This window comes from Chiloscyllium punctatum, chromosome 41 (genome assembly GCF_047496795.1).
Source record: "Chiloscyllium punctatum isolate Juve2018m chromosome 41, sChiPun1.3, whole genome shotgun sequence".
Taxonomy (NCBI): domain Eukaryota; kingdom Metazoa; phylum Chordata; class Chondrichthyes; order Orectolobiformes; family Hemiscylliidae; genus Chiloscyllium; species Chiloscyllium punctatum.
Genome location: NC_092779.1, coordinates 65653514 through 65669071, shown reverse-complemented (window position 1 = coordinate 65669071; position 15558 = coordinate 65653514).

Sequence of the window (15558 nt, the reverse complement as noted above, 5' to 3'; positions counted from 1 at the left end):
GTGTGTTACATTGACAAAGTGGGGTCAATCTGCTCTTCCCTGGGTGGGTAACATTGTCAGAGTGGGGTCAGTCTGCTCTTCCCGGGGTTTGTTTCATTGACAGAGTGGGGTCAGTTTGCTCTCCCCTGTGTGTGTTACATTGACAGAGTGGTGTCAGTCTGCTCTTCCCTGGGTGTGTTACATTGACAGAGTTGTGTCAGTCTGCTCTTTTATGGGTGGGTTACATTGACAGAGTGGGGTAAATCTGCTATTCCCTGGGTGTGTTACATTGACAGAGTGGGGTCAGTCTGCTCTTCCCTTGGGGGGGTTACATTGACAGAGTGGAGTCAGTCTGTTCTTCCCTGGGTGTGTTACATTGACAGAGTGGGGTCAGTCTGCTCTTCCCTGAGTGTGTTACATTGACTGAGTGGGGTCAGTCTGTTCTTCCCTGAGTGTATTACATTGACAGAGTGGGGTCAGTCTTTTCTTCCCTGGGTGTGTTACATTGACAGAGTGGGTTCAGTCTGCTCTTCCCTGGGTGTGTTACATTGACAGAGTGGGGTCAGTCTGTTCTCCCAGAGTGTGTTACATTGACAGAGTGGGGTCAGTCTGATCTTCCCTGGTTGTGTTACATTGACAGAGTGGGGTCAGTCTGACCTTCCCTGGTTGTGTTACATTGACAGAGTGGGGTCAGTCTGATCTTCCCTGGTTGTGTTACATTGACAGAGTGAGTTCAGTCTGCTCTTCCCTGTGTGTGTTACATTGACAGAGTGTGGTCAGTCTGCTCTTCCCTGGGAGGGTTACATTGACAGAGTGGGGTCTGTCTTCTCTTCCCTGGGTGTGTTACATTGACAGATTGGGGTCAGTCTGCTCTTCCCCAAGTTTGTTACATTGACACAGTGGGGTCAGTCTGTTCTTCCCTGGGTGTGTTACATTGACAGAGTGGGGTCAGTCTGCTCTTCCCTGGATGTGTTACATTGACAGAGTGGGGTCAGTCTGCTCTTCCCTGGGTGTGTTACATTGACAGAGTGGGGTCAATCTGCTCTTCCCTGGGTGGGTAACATTGTCAGAGTGGGGTCAGTCTGCTCTTCCCGGGGTTTGTTTCATTGACAGAGTGGGGTCAGTTTGCTCTCCCCTGTGTGTGTTACATTGACAGAGTGGTGTCAGTCTGCTCTTCCCTGGGTGTGTTACATTGACAGAGTTGTGTCAGTCTGCTCTTTTATGGTGGGTTACATTGACAGAGTGGGGAAAATCTGCTATTCCCTGGGTGTGTTACATTGACAGAGTGGGGTCAGTCTGCTCTTCCCTTGGGGGGGTTACATTGACTGAGTGGAGTCAGTCTGTTCTTCCCTGGGTGTGTTACATTGACAGAGTGGGGTCAGTCTGCTCTTCCCTGAGTGTGTTACATTGACTGAGTGGGGTCAGTCTGTTCTTCCCTGAGTGTATTACATTGACAGAGTGGGGTCAGTCTGTTCTTCCCTGGGTGTGTTACATTGACAGAGTGGGTTCAGTCTGCTCTTCCCTGGGTGTGTTACATTGACAGAGTGGGGTCAGTCTGTTCTCCCAGAGTGTGTTACATTGACAGAGTGGGGTCAGTCTGATCTTCCCTGGTTGTGTTACATTGACAGAGTGGGGTCAGTCTGACCTTCCCTGGTTGTGTTACATTGACAGAGTGGGGTCAGTCTGATCTTCCCTGGTTGTGTTACTTTGACAGAGTGAGTTCAGTCTGCTCTTCCCTGGGTGTGTTACATTGACAGAGTGTGGTCAGTCTGCTCTTCCCTGGGAGGGTGACATTGACAGAGTGGGGTCTGTCTTCTCTTCCCTGGGTGTGTTACATTGACAGATTGGGGTCAGTCTGCTCTTCCCCAAGTTTGTTACATTGACAGAGTGGGGTCAGTTTGCTCTCCCCTGTGTGTGTTACATTGACAGAGTGGTGTCAGTCTGCTCTTCCCTGGGTGTGTTACATTGACAGAGTGGGGTCAGTCTGCTCTTTTATGGGTGGGTTACATTGACAGAGTGGGGTAAATCTGCTATTCCCTGGGTGTGTTACATTGACAGAGTGGGGTCAGTCTGCTCTTCCCTTCGGGGGGTTACATTGACAGAGTGGAGTCAGTCTGTTCTTCCCTGGGTGTGTTACATTGACAGAGTGGGGTCAGTCTGCTCTTCCCTGAGTGTGTTACATTGACTGAGTGGGGTCAGTCTGTTCTTCCCTGAGTGTATTACATTGACAGAGTGGGGTCAGTCTGTTCTTCCCTGGGTGTGTTACATTGACAGAGTGGGTTCAGTCTGCTCTTCCCTGGGTGTGTTACATTGACAGAGTGGGGTCAGTCTGTTCTCCCAGAGTGTGTTACATTGACAGAGTGGGGTCAGTCTGATCTTCCCTGGTTGTGTTACGTTGACAGAGTGGGGTCAGTCTGACCTTCCCTGGTTGTGTTACATTGACAGAGTGGGGTCAGTCTGATCATCCCTGGTTGTGTTACATTGACAGAGTGAGTTCAGTCTGCTCTTCCCTGGGTGTGTTACATTGACAGAGTGTGGTCAGTCTGCTCTTCCCTGGGAGGGTTACATTGACAGCGTGGGGTCTGTCTTCTCTTCCCTGGGTGTGTTACATTGACAGATTGGGGTCAGTCTGCTCTTCCCCAAGTTTGTTACATTGACACAGTGGGGTCAGTCTGTTCTTCCCTGGGTGTGTTACTTTGACAGAGTGGGGTCAGTCTGCTCTTCCCTGGATGTGTTACATTGACAGAGTGGGGTCAGTCTGCTCTTCCCTGGGTGTGTTACATTGACAGAGTGGGGTCAATCTGCTCTTCCCTGGGTGGGTAACATTGTCAGAGTGGGGTCAGTCTGCTCTTCCCGGGGTTTGTTTCATTGACAGAGTGGGGTCAGTTTGCTCTCCCCTGTGTGTGTTACATTGACAGAGTGGTGTCAGTCCGCTCTTCCCTAGGTGTGTTCCATTGACAGAGTGGGGTCAGTCTGTTCTCCCAGGGTTTGTTACATTGACAGAATGGGGTCAGTCTGTTCTTCCCTGGGTGTGTTACATTGACAGAGTGAGGTCAGTCTGCTCTTCCCAGTGCGTGTCACATTGACAGAGTGGGGTCAATCTGCTCTTCCCTGGGTGGGTAACATTGACAGAGTGTGGTCAGTCTGCTCTTCCCAGGGCGTGTCTCATTGACAGAGTGGGGCCAGTCTGCTCTTTTATGGGTGGGTTACATTGACAGAGTGGGGTAAGTCTGCTATTCCCTGGGTGTGTTACATTGACAGAGTGGGGTCAGTCTGCTCTTCCCTGGGGGCGTTACATTGAGAGAGTGGAGTCAGTCTCTTCTTCCCTGGGTGTGTTACATTGACAGAGTGGGGTCAGTCTGCTCTTCCCTGGGTGTATTACATTGACAGAGTGGGGTCAGTCTGTTCTTCCCTGTGTGTGTTACATTGACAGAGTGGGTTCAGTCTGCTCTTCCCTGGGTGTGTTACATTGACAGAGTGGGGTCGGTCTGTTCTTCCAGGGTTTGTTACATTGACAGAGTGGGGTCAGTCTGCTCTTCCCTTGCTGTGTTACAATGACAGAGTGGCGTCAGTGTGCACTTCCTTGTGTGTGTTACATTGACAGAGTGGGGGTCAGTCTGCTCTTCCGAGGGTGTGTTACATTCACAGAGTGTGGTCAGTCTGCTCTTCCCAGGGCGTGTCACATTGACAGAGTGAGTTCAGTCTGCTTTTCCCTGGGTGTGTTACATTGACACAGTGGGGTCAGTCTGCTCTTCCCTGGGTGTGTTACATTGACAGAGTGAGGTCAGTCTGCTCTTCCCTGGGTTTGTTACATTGACACAGTGGGGTCAGTCTTCTCTTCCCTGGGTGTGTTACATTGACCGACTGGGGTCCGTCTACTCTTCCCTGAGTGTGTTACATTGACAGAGTGGGGTCAGTCTGTTCTTCCTTGGTTGTGTTAAATTGACAGTGTTGGGTCAGTCTGCTCTTCCCTGGGTGTGTTACATTGACAGAGTGGGGTCAGTTTGCTCTTCCCTGGGTGTGTTACATTGACAGAGTGGGGTCAATCTGCTCTTCCCTGGGTGTGTTTCATTGACAGAGTGGGGTCAGTTTGCTCTTCCCTGGGTGTGTTACATTGACAGAGTGGGGCCAGTCTGCTCTTCCCTGGGTGTGTTACATTGACAGAGTGAGGTTAGTCTGCCCTTCCCTAGGTGTGTTCCATTGACAGAGTGGCGTCAGTCTGTTCTCCCAGGGTTTGTTACATTGACAGAGTGGGGTCAGTCTGTTCTTCCCTGGGTGTTTTACATTGACAGAGTGAGGTCAGTCTGCTCTTCCCAGTGAGGGTTACATTGACAGAGTGGGGTCAGCTTGCTCCTCCCTGAGTGTGTTACATTGAGAGAGTGGTGTCAGTCTGTTCTTCCCTGGGTGTTTTACATTGACAGAGTGGGATCAGTCTGCTCTTCTCATTGTGTGTAACATTGACAGAGTGGGGTCAGTCTGCTCTTCCCTGGAGGGTTACATTGACAGAGTGGGGTCAGTCTTCACTTCCCTGGGTGTGTTACACTGACAGAGTGGGGTAAGTCTGCTCTTCCCTGGGTGTGTTACATTGACAGAGTGGCGTCAGTCTGCTCTTCCCTGGGTGTGTTACATTGACAGAGTGAGGTTAGTCGGCCCTTCCCGAGGTGTGTTCCAATGACAGAGTGGCGTCAGTCTGTTCTCCCAGGGTTTGTTACATTGACAGAGTGGGGTCAGTCTGTTCTTCCCTGGGTGTTTTACATTGACAGAGTGGGGACAGTCTGCTCTTTTATGGGTGGGTTACTTTGACAGAGTGAGGTCAGTCTGCTCTTCCCAGTGTGTGTCACATTGACAGAGTGGGGTCAATCTGCTCTTCCCTGGGTGGGTAACATTGACAGAGTGTGGTCAGTCTGCTCTTCCCAGGGCGTGTCTCATTGACAGAGTGGGGCCAGTCTGCTCTTTTATGGGTGGGTTACATTGACAGAGTCGGGTAAGTCTGCTATTCCCTGGGTGTGTTACATTGACAGAGTGGGGTCAGTCTGCTCTTCCCTGGGGGGGTTACATTGAGAGAGTGGAGTCAGTCTGTTCTTCCCTGGGTGTGTTACATTGACAGAGTGGGGTCAGTCTGCTCTTCCCTGGGTGTATTACATTGACAGAGTGGGGTCAGTCTGTTCTTCCCTGGGTTTGTTTCATTGACAGAGTGGGATCAGTCTGCTCTTCCCTGGGTGTATTACATTGACAGAGTGGGGTCAGTCTGTTCTTCCCTGTGTGTGTTACATTGACAGAGTGGGTTCAGTCTGCTCTTCCCTGGGTGTGTTACATTGACAGAGTGGGGTCGGTCTGTTCTTCCAGGGTTTGTTACATTGAGAGAGTGGGGTCAGTCTGCTCTTCCCTTGCTGTGTTACAATGACAGAGTGGCGTCAGTGTGCACTTCCTTGTGTGTGTTACATTGACAGAGTGGGAGTCAGTCTGCTCTTCCGAGGGTGTGTTACATTGACAGAGTGGGGTCAGTCTGCTCTTACCTGGGTGTGTTACATTGACTGAGTGGGGTCAGTCTGTTCTTCCCTGGGTGTATTACATTGACAGAGTGGGGTCAGTCTGTTCTTCCCTGGGTGTGTTACATTGACAGAGTGGGTTCAGTCTGATCTTCCCTTGGTGTGTTACATCGACAGATTGGGGTCGGTCTGTTCTCCCAGGGTTTGTTACTTTGACAGATTGGGGTCAGTCTGCTCTTCCCTTGCTGTGTTACAATGACAGAGTGGCGTCAGTGTGCACTTCCTTGCGTGTGTTACATTGACAGAGTGGGGGTCAGTCTGCTCTTCCCAGGGTGTGTTACATTGACAGAGTGTGGTCAGTCTGCTCTTCCCAGGGCGTGTCACATTGACAGAGTGGGGTCAGTCTGCTCTTTTATGGGTGGGTTACATTGACAGAATGAATTCAGTCTGCTCTTCCCTGCGTGTGTTACATTGACAGAGTGTGGTCAGTCTGATCTTCCCTGGTTGTGTTACATTGACAGAGTGAGTTCAATCTGCTCTTCCCTGGGTGTGTTACATTGACAGAGTGGGGTCAGTCTGCTCTTCCCTGGGTGTGTTACATTGACAGAGTGAGGTCAGTCTGCTCTTCCCTGGGTTTGTTACATTGACACAGTGGGGTCAGTCTGCTCTTCCCTGGGTGTGTTACATTGACAGAGTTGGGTCAGTGTGCTCTTCCCAGGGCGTGTCACATTGACAGAGTGGGGACAGTCTGCTCTTTTATGGGTGGGTTACATTGACAGAGTGGGGTCAGTCTGCTCTTCCCTGGGTGTGTTAAATTGACAGAGTGGGGTCAGTCTGATCTTCCCTGGTTGTGTTACATTGACAGAGTGAGTTCAGTCTGCTCTTCCCTGGGTGTGTTACATTGACAGAGTGGGGTCAGTCTGCTTTTCCCAGGAAGGGTTACATTGACAGAGTGGGGTCAGTCTTCTCTTCCCTGGGTGTGTAGCATTGACAGATTGGGGTCAGTCTGCTCTTCCCCAAGTTTGTTACATTGACACAGTGGTGTCAGTCTGTTCTTCCCTGGGTGTGTTACATTGACAGTGTGGGGTCAGTCTGCTCTTCCCTGGCTATGTTACATTGACAGAGTGGGGTCAGTCTGCTCTTCGCTGAGTGTGTTACATTGACAGAGTGGGGTCAGTCTGCTCTTCCCTGGCTATGTTACATTAACAGAGTGGGGTCAGTCTGCTCTTCCCTGGCTATGTTACATTAACAGAGTGGGGTCAGTCTGCTCTTCCCTGGGTGTGTTACATTGACAGAGTGGGGTCAGTCTGTTCTTCCCTGGGTGTGCTACATTGACAGAGTGAGGTCAGTCTGCTCTTCCCAGGGCGTGTCACATTGACAGAGTGGGGTCAATCTGCTCTTCCCTGGGTGGGTAACTTTGACAGAGTGTGGTCAGTCTGCTCTTACCAGGGCGTGTCACATTGACAGAGTGGGGCCAGTCTGCTCTTTTATGGGTGGGTTACATTGACAGAGTGGGGTAAATCTGCTATTCCCTGGGTGTGTTACATTGACAGAGTGGGGTCAGTCTGCTCTTCCCTTGGGGGGGTTACATTGACAGAGTGGGGTCAGTCTGTTCTTCCCTGAGTGTATTACATTGACAGAGTGGGGTCAGTCTGTTCTTCCCTGGGTGTGTTACATTGACAGAGTGGGTTCAGTCTGCTCTTCCCTGGGTGTGTTACATTGACAGAGTGGGGTCAGTCTGTTCTCCCAGAGTGTGTTACATTGACAGAGTGGGGTCAGTCTGATCTTCCCTGGTTGTGTTACATTGACAGAGTGGGGTCAGTCTGACCTTCCCTGGTTGTGTTACATTGACAGAGTGGGGTCAGTCTGATCTTCCCTGGGGGTGTTGTATTGATAGAGTGGGGCCAGTCTGCTCTTCCCTGGGTGTGTTACATTGACAGAGTGTGGTCAGTCTGCTCTTCCCTGGGAGGGTTACATTGACAGAGTGGGGTCTGTCTTCTCTTCCCTGGGTGTGTTACATTGACAGATTGGGGTCAGTCTGCTCTTCCCCAAGTTTGTTACATTGACACAGTGGGGTCAGTCTGTTCTTCCCTGGGTGTGTTACATTGACAGAGTGTGGTCAGTCTGCTCTTCCCAGGGCGTGTCACATTGACAGAGTGGGGTCAGTCTGCTCTTTTATGGGTGGGTTACATTGACAGAATGAATTCAGTCTGCTCTTCCCTGCGTGTGTTACATTGACAGAGTGTGGTCAGTCTGATCTTCCCTGGTTGTGTTACATTGACAGAGTGAGTTCAGTCTGCTCTTCCCTGGGTGTGTTACATTGACAGAGTGAGGTCAGTCTGCTCTTCCCTGGGTTTGTTACATTGACACAGTGGGGTCAGTCTGCTCTTCCCTGGGTGTGTTACATTGACAGAGTGGGGTCAGTCTGCTCTTCCCTGGATGTGTTACATTGACAGAGTGGGGTCAGTCTGCTCTTCCCTGGGAGGGTTACATTGACAGAGTGGGGTCAATCTGCTCTTCCCTGGGTGGGTAACATTGTCGGACTGGGGTCAGTCTGCTCTTCCCTGGGTTTGTTTCATTGACAGAGTGGGGTCAGTTTGCTCTCCCCTGTGTGTGTTACATTGACACAGTTGTGTCAGTCTGCTCTTCCCTGGGTGGGTAACATTGTCGGAGTGGGGTCAGTCTGCTCTTCCCTGTGTGTGTTACATTGAGAGTGTGGGGTCAGTCTGTTCTTCCCTGGGTGTGTTACATTGACAGAGTGGGGTCAGTCTGTTCTTCCCTGGGTGTGTTACATTGACAGAGTGAGGTCAGTCTGCTCTTCCCAGTGCGTGTCACATTGACAGAGTGGGGTCAATCTGCTCTTCCCTGGGTGGGTAACATTGACAGAGTGTGGTCAGTCTGCTCTTCCCAGGGCGTGTCTCATTGACAGAGTGGGGCCAGTCTGCTCTTTTATGGGTGGGTTACATTGACAGAATGAATTCAGCCTGCTCTTCCCTGCGTGTGTTACATTGACAGAGTGTGGTCAGTCTGATCTTCCCTGGTTGTGTTACATTGACAGAGTGAGTTCAGTCTGCTCTTCCCTGGGTGTGTTACATTGACAGAGTGGGGTCAGTCTGCTTTTCCCTGGGAGGGTTACATTGACAGAGTGGGGTCAGTCTGCTCTTCCCTGGGTGTGTAACATTGACAGATTGGGGTCAGTCTGCTCTTCCCCATGTTTGTTACATTGACACAGTGGGGTCAGTCTGTTCTTCCCTGGGTGTGTTACATTGACAGAGTGGGGTCAGTCTGCTCTTCCCTGGCTATGTTACATTGACAGAGTGGGGTCAGTCTGCTCTTCCCTGAGTGTGTTACATTGACAGAGTGGGGTCAGTCTGCTCTTCCCTGGCTATGTTACATTGACAGAGTGGGGTCAGTCTGCTCTTCCCTGGGTGTGTTACATTGACAGAGTGGGGTCAGTCTGCTCTTCCCTGGGTGTGTTACATTGACAGAGTGGGGTCAGTCTGCTCTTCCCTGGGTGTGTTACATTGACAGAGTGGGGTCAGTCTGCTCTTCCCTAGGTGTGTTCCATTGACAGAATGGGGTCAGTCTGTTCTCCCAGGGTTTGTTACATTGACAGAGTGGGGTCAGTCTGTTCTTCCCTGGGTGTGCTACATTGACAGAGTGAGGTCAGTCTGCTCTTCCCAGTGCGTGTCACATTGACAGAGTGGGGTCAATCTGCTCTTCCCTGGGTGGGTAACATTGACAGAGTGTGGTCAGTCTGCTCTTCCCAGGGCGTGTCACATTGACAGAGTGGGGCCAGTCTGCTCTTTTATGGGTGGGTTACATTGACAGAGTGGGGTAAATCTGCTATTCCCTGGGTGTGTTACATTGACAGAGTGGGGTCAGTCTGCTCTTCCCTTCGGGGGGTTACATTGACAGAGTGGAGTCAGTCTGTTGTTCCCTGGGTGTGTTACATTGACAGAGTGGGGTCAGTCTGCTCTTCCCTGGGTGTGTTTCATTGACTGAGTGGGGTCAGTCTGTTCTTCCCTGAGTGTATTACATTGACAGAGTGGGGTCAGTCTGTTCTTCCCTGGGTGTGTTACATTGACAGAGTGGGTTCAGTCTGCTCTTCCCTGGGTGTGTTACATTGACAGAGTGGGGTCAGTCTGTTCTCCCAGAGTGTGTTACATTGACAGAGTGGGGTCAGTCTGATCTTCCCTGGTTGTGTTACATTGACAGAGTGGGGTCAGTCTGACCTTCCCTGGTTGTGTTACATTGACAGAGTGGGGTCAGTCTGATCTTCCCTGGTTGTGTTACATTGACAGAGTGAGTTCAGTCTGCTCTTCCCTGTGTGTGTTACATTGACAGAGTGTGGTCAGTCTGCTCTTCCCTGGGAGGGTTACATTGACAGAGTGGGGTCTGTCTTCTCTTCCCTGGGTGTGTTACATTGACAGATTGGGGTCAGTCTGCTCTTCCCCAAGTTTGTTACATTGACACAGTGGGGTCAGTCTGTTCTTCCCTGGGTGTGTTACATTGACAGAGTGGGGTCAGTCTGCTCTTCCCTGGATGTGTTACATTGACAGAGTGGGGTCAGTCTGCTCTTCCCTGGGTGTGTTACATTGACAGAGTGGGGTCAATCTGCTCTTCCCTGGGTGGGTAACATTGTCAGAGTGGGGTCAGTCTGCTCTTCCCGGGGTTTGTTTCATTGACAGAGTGGGGTCAGTTTGCTCTCCCCTGTGTGTGTTACATTGACAGAGTGGTGTCAGTCTGCTCTTCCCTGGGTGTGTTACATTGACAGAGTTGTGTCAGTCTGCTCTTTTATGGGTGGGTTACATTGACAGAGTGGGGTAAATCTGCTATTCCCTGGGTGTGTTACATTGACAGAGTGGGGTCAGTCTGCTCTTCCCTTGGGGGGGTTACATTGACAGAGTGGAGTCAGTCTGTTCTTCCCTGGGTGTGTTACATTGACTGAGTGGGGTCAGTCTTTTCTTCCCTGAGTGTATTACATTACAGAGTGGGGTCAGTCTGTTCTTCCCTGGGTGTGTTACATTGACAGAGTGGGTTCAGTCTGCTCTTCCCTGAGTGTGTTACATTGACTGAGTGGGGTCAGTCTTTTCTTCCCTGAGTGTATTACATTGACAGAGTGGGGTCAGTCTGTTCTTCCCTGGGTGTGTTACATTGACAGAGTGGGGTCAGTCTGCTCTTCCCTGAGTGTGTTACATTGACTGAGTGGGGTCAGTCTTTTCTTCCCTGAGTGTATTACATTGACAGAGTGGGGTCAGTCTGTTCTTCCCTGGGTGTGTTACATTGACAGAGTGGGTTCAGTCTGCTCTTCCCTGGGTGTGTTACATTGACAGAGTGGGGTCAGTCTGTTCTCCCAGAGTGTGTTACATTGACAGAGTGGGGTCAGTCTGATCTTCCCTGGTTGTGTTACATTGACAGAGTGGGGTCAGTCTGATCTTCCCTGGTTGTGTTACATTGACAGAGTGAGTTCAGTCTGCTCTTCCCTGTGTGTGTTACATTGACAGAGTGTGGTCAGTCTGCTCTTCCCTGGGAGGGTTACATTGACAGAGTGGCGTCTGTCTTCTCTTCCCTGGGTGTGTTACATTGACAGATTGGGGTCAGTCTGCTCTTCCCCAAGTTTGTTACATTGACACAGTGGGGTCAGTCTGTTCTTCCCTGGGTATGTTACATTGACAGAGTGGGGTCAGTCTGCTCTTCCCTGGATGTGTTACATTGACAGAGTGGGGTCAGTCTGCTCTTCCCTGGGTGTGTTACATTGACAGAGTGGGGTCAATCTGCTCTTCCCTGGGTGGGTAACATTGTCAGAGTGGGGTCAGTCTGCTCTTCCCGGGGTTTGTTTCATTGACAGAGTGGGGTCAGTTTGATCTCCCCTGTGTGTGTTACATTGACAGAGTGGTGTCAGTCTGCTCTTCCCTGGGTGTGTTACATTGACAGAGTTGTGTCAGTCTGCTCTTTTATGGGTGGGTTACATTGACAGAGTGGGGTAAATCTGCTATACCCTGGGTGTGTTACATTGACAGAGTGGGGTCAGTCTGCTCTTCCCTTGGGGGGGTTACATTGACAGAGTGGGGTCAGTCTGTTCTTCCCTGGGTGTGTTACATTGACAGAGTGGGTTCAGTCTGCTCTTCCCTGGGTGTGTTACATTGACAGAGTGGGGTCAGTCTGTTCTCCCAGAGTGTGTTACATTGACAGAGTGGGGTCAGTCTGATCTTCCCTGGTTGTGTTACATTGACAGAGTGGGGTCAGTCTGACCTTCCCTGGTTGTGTTACATTGACAGAGTGGGGTCAGTCTGATCTTCCCTGGTTGTGTTACATTGACAGAGTGAGTTCAGTCTGCTCTTCCCTGGGTGTGTTACATTGACAGAGTGTGGTCAGTCTGCTCTTCCCTTGGAGGGTGACATTGACAGAGTGGGGTCTGTCTTCTCTTCCCTGGGTGTGTTACATTGACAGATTGGGGTCAGTCTGCTCTTCCCCCAGTTTGTTACATTGACAGAGTGGGGTCAGTTTGCTCTCCCCTGTGTGTGTTACATTGACAGAGTGGTGTCAGTCTGCTCTTCCCTGGGTGTGTTACATTGACAGAGTGGGATCAGTCTGCTCTTTTATGGGTGGGTTACATTGACAGAGTGGGGTAAATCTGCTCTTCCCTGGCTATGTTACATTGACAGAGTGGGGTCAGTCTGCTCTTCGCTGAGTGTGTTACATTGACAGAGTGGGGTCAGTCTGCTCTTCCCTGGCTATGTTACATTAACAGAGTGGGGTCAGTCTGCTCTTCCCTGGCTATGTTACATTAACAGAGTGGGGTCAGTCTGCTCTTCCCTGGGTGTGTTACATTGACAGAGTGGGGTCAGTCTGTTCTTCCCTGGGTGTGCTACATTGACAGAGTGAGGTCAGTCTGCTCTTCCCAGGGCGTGTCACATTGACAGAGTGGGGTCAATCTGCTCTTCCCTGGGTGGGTAACTTTGACAGAGTGTGGTCAGTCTGCTCTTACCAGGGCGTGTCACATTGACAGAGTGGGGCCAGTCTGCTCTTTTATGGGTGGGTTACATTGACAGAGTGGGGTAAATCTGCTATTCCCTGGGTGTGTTACATTGACAGAGTGGGGTCAGTCTGCTCTTCCCTTGGGGGGGTTACATTGACAGAGTGGGGTCAGTCTGTTCTTCCCTGAGTGTATTACATTGACAGAGTGGGGTCAGTCTGTTCTTCCCTGGGTGTGTTACATTGACAGAGTGGGTTCAGTCTGCTCTTCCCTGGGTGTGTTACATTGACAGAGTGGGGTCAGTCTGTTCTCCCAGAGTGTGTTACATTGACAGAGTGGGGTCAGTCTGATCTTCCCTGGTTGTGTTACATTGACAGAGTGGGGTCAGTCTGACCTTCCCTGGTTGTGTTACATTGACAGAGTGGGGTCAGTCTGATCTTCCCTGGGGGTGTTGTATTGATAGAGTGGGGCCAGTCTGCTCTTCCCTGGGTGTGTTACATTGACAGAGTGTGGTCAGTCTGCTCTTCCCTGGGAGGGTTACATTGACAGAGTGGGGTCTGTCTTCTCTTCCCTGGGTGTGTTACATTGACAGATTGGGGTCAGTCTGCTCTTCCCCAAGTTTGTTACATTGACACAGTGGGGTCAGTCTGTTCTTCCCTGGGTGTGTTACATTGACAGAGTGTGGTCAGTCTGCTCTTCCCAGGGCGTGTCACATTGACAGAGTGGGGTCAGTCTGCTCTTTTATGGGTGGGTTACATTGACAGAATGAATTCAGTCTGCTCTTCCCTGCGTGTGTTACATTGACAGAGTGTGGTCAGTCTGATCTTCCCTGGTTGTGTTACATTGACAGAGTGAGTTCAGTCTGCTCTTCCCTGGGTGTGTTACATTGACAGAGTGAGGTCAGTCTGCTCTTCCCTGGGTTTGTTACATTGACACAGTGGGGTCAGTCTGCTCTTCCCTGGGTGTGTTACATTGACAGAGTGGGGTCAGTCTGCTCTTCCCTGGATGTGTTACATTGACAGAGTGGGGTCAGTCTGCTCTTCCCTGGGAGGGTTACATTGACAGAGTGGGGTCAATCTGCTTTTCCCTGGGTGGGTAACATTGTCGGACTGGGGTCAGTCTGCTCTTCCCTGGGTTTGTTTCATTGACAGAGTGGGGTCAGTTTGCTCTCCCCTGTGTGTGTTACATTGACACAGTTGTGTCAGTCTGCTCTTCCCTGGGTGGGTAACATTGTCGGAGTGGGGTCAGTCTGCTCTTCCCTGTGTGTGTTACATTGAGAGTGTGGGGTCAGTCTGTTCTTCCCTGGGTGTGTTACATTGACAGAGTGGGGTCAGTCTGTTCTTCCCTGGGTGTGTTACATTGACAGAGTGAGGTCAGTCTGCTCTTCCCAGTGCGTGTCACATTGACAGAGTGGGGTCAATCTGCTCTTCCCTGGGTGGGTAACATTGACAGAGTGTGGTCAGTCTGCTCTTCCCAGGGCGTGTCTCATTGACAGAGTGGGGCCAGTCTGCTCTTTTATGGGTGGGTTACATTGACAGAATGAATTCAGCCTGCTCTTCCCTGCGTGTGTTACATTGACAGAGTGTGGTCAGTCTGATCTTCCCTGGTTGTGTTACATTGACAGAGTGAGTTCAGTCTGCTCTTCCCTGGGTGTGTTACATTGACAGAGTGGGGTCAGTCTGCTTTTCCCTGGGAGGGTTACATTGACAGAGTGGGGTCAGTCTGCTCTTCCCTGGGTGTGTAACATTGACAGATTGGGGTCAGTCTGCTCTTCCCCATGTTTGTTACATTGACACAGTGGGGTCAGTCTGTTCTTCCCTGGGTGTGTTACATTGACAGAGTGGGGTCAGTCTGCTCTTCCCTGGCTATGTTACATTGACAGAGTGGGGTCAGTCTGCTCTTCCCTGAGTGTGTTACATTGACAGAGTGGGGTCAGTCTGCTCTTCCCTGGCTATGTTACATTGACAGAGTGGGGTCAGTCTGCTCTTCCCTGGGTGTGTTACATTGACAGAGTGGGGTCAGTCTGCTCTTCCCTGGGTGTGTTACATTGACAGAGTGGGGTCAGTCTGCTCTTCCCTGGGTGTGTTACATTGACAGAGTGGGGTCAGTCTGCTCTTCCCTAGGTGTGTTCCATTGACAGAATGGGGTCAGTCTGTTCTCCCAGGGTTTGTTACATTGACAGAGTGGGGTCAGTCTGTTCTTCCCTGGGTGTGCTACATTGACAGAGTGAGGTCAGTCTGCTCTTCCCAGTGCGTGTCACATTGACAGAGTGGGGTCAATCTGCTCTTCCCTGGGTGGGTAACATTGACAGAGTGTGGTCAGTCTGCTCTTCCCAGGGCGTGTCACATTGACAGAGTGGGGCCAGTCTGCTCTTTTATGGGTGGGTTACATTGACAGAGTGGGGTAAATCTGCTATTCCCTGGGTGTGTTACATTGACAGAGTGGGGTCAGTCTGCTCTTCCCTTCGGGGGGTTACATTGACAGAGTGGAGTCAGTCTGTTGTTCCCTGGGTGTGTTACATTGACTGAGTGGGGTCAGTCTTTTCTTCCCTGAGTGTATTACATTACAGAGTGGGGTCAGTCTGTTCTTCCCTGGGTGTGTTACATTGACAGAGTGGGTTCAGTCTGCTCTTCCCTGAGTGTGTTACATTGACTGAGTGGGGTCAGTCTTTTCTTCCCTGAGTGTATTACATTGACAGAGTGGGGTCAGTCTGTTCTTCCCTGGGTGTGTTACATTGACAGAGTGGGGTCAGTCTGCTCTTCCCTGAGTGTGTTACATTGACTGAGTGGGGTCAGTCTTTTCTTCCCTGAGTGTATTACATTGACAGAGTGGGGTCAGTCTGTTCTTCCCTGGGTGTGTTACATTGACAGAGTGGGTTCAGTCTGCTCTTCCCTGGGTGTGTTACATTGACAGAGTGGGGTCAGTCTGTTCTCCCAGAGTGTGTTACATTGACAGAGTGGGGTCAGTCTGATCTTCCCTGGTTGTGTTACATTGACAGAGTGGGGTCAGTCTGATCTTCCCTGGTTGTGTTACATTGACAGAGTGAGTTCAGTCTGCTCTTCCCTGTGTGTGTTACATTGACAGAGTGTGGTCAGTCTGCTCTTCCCTGGG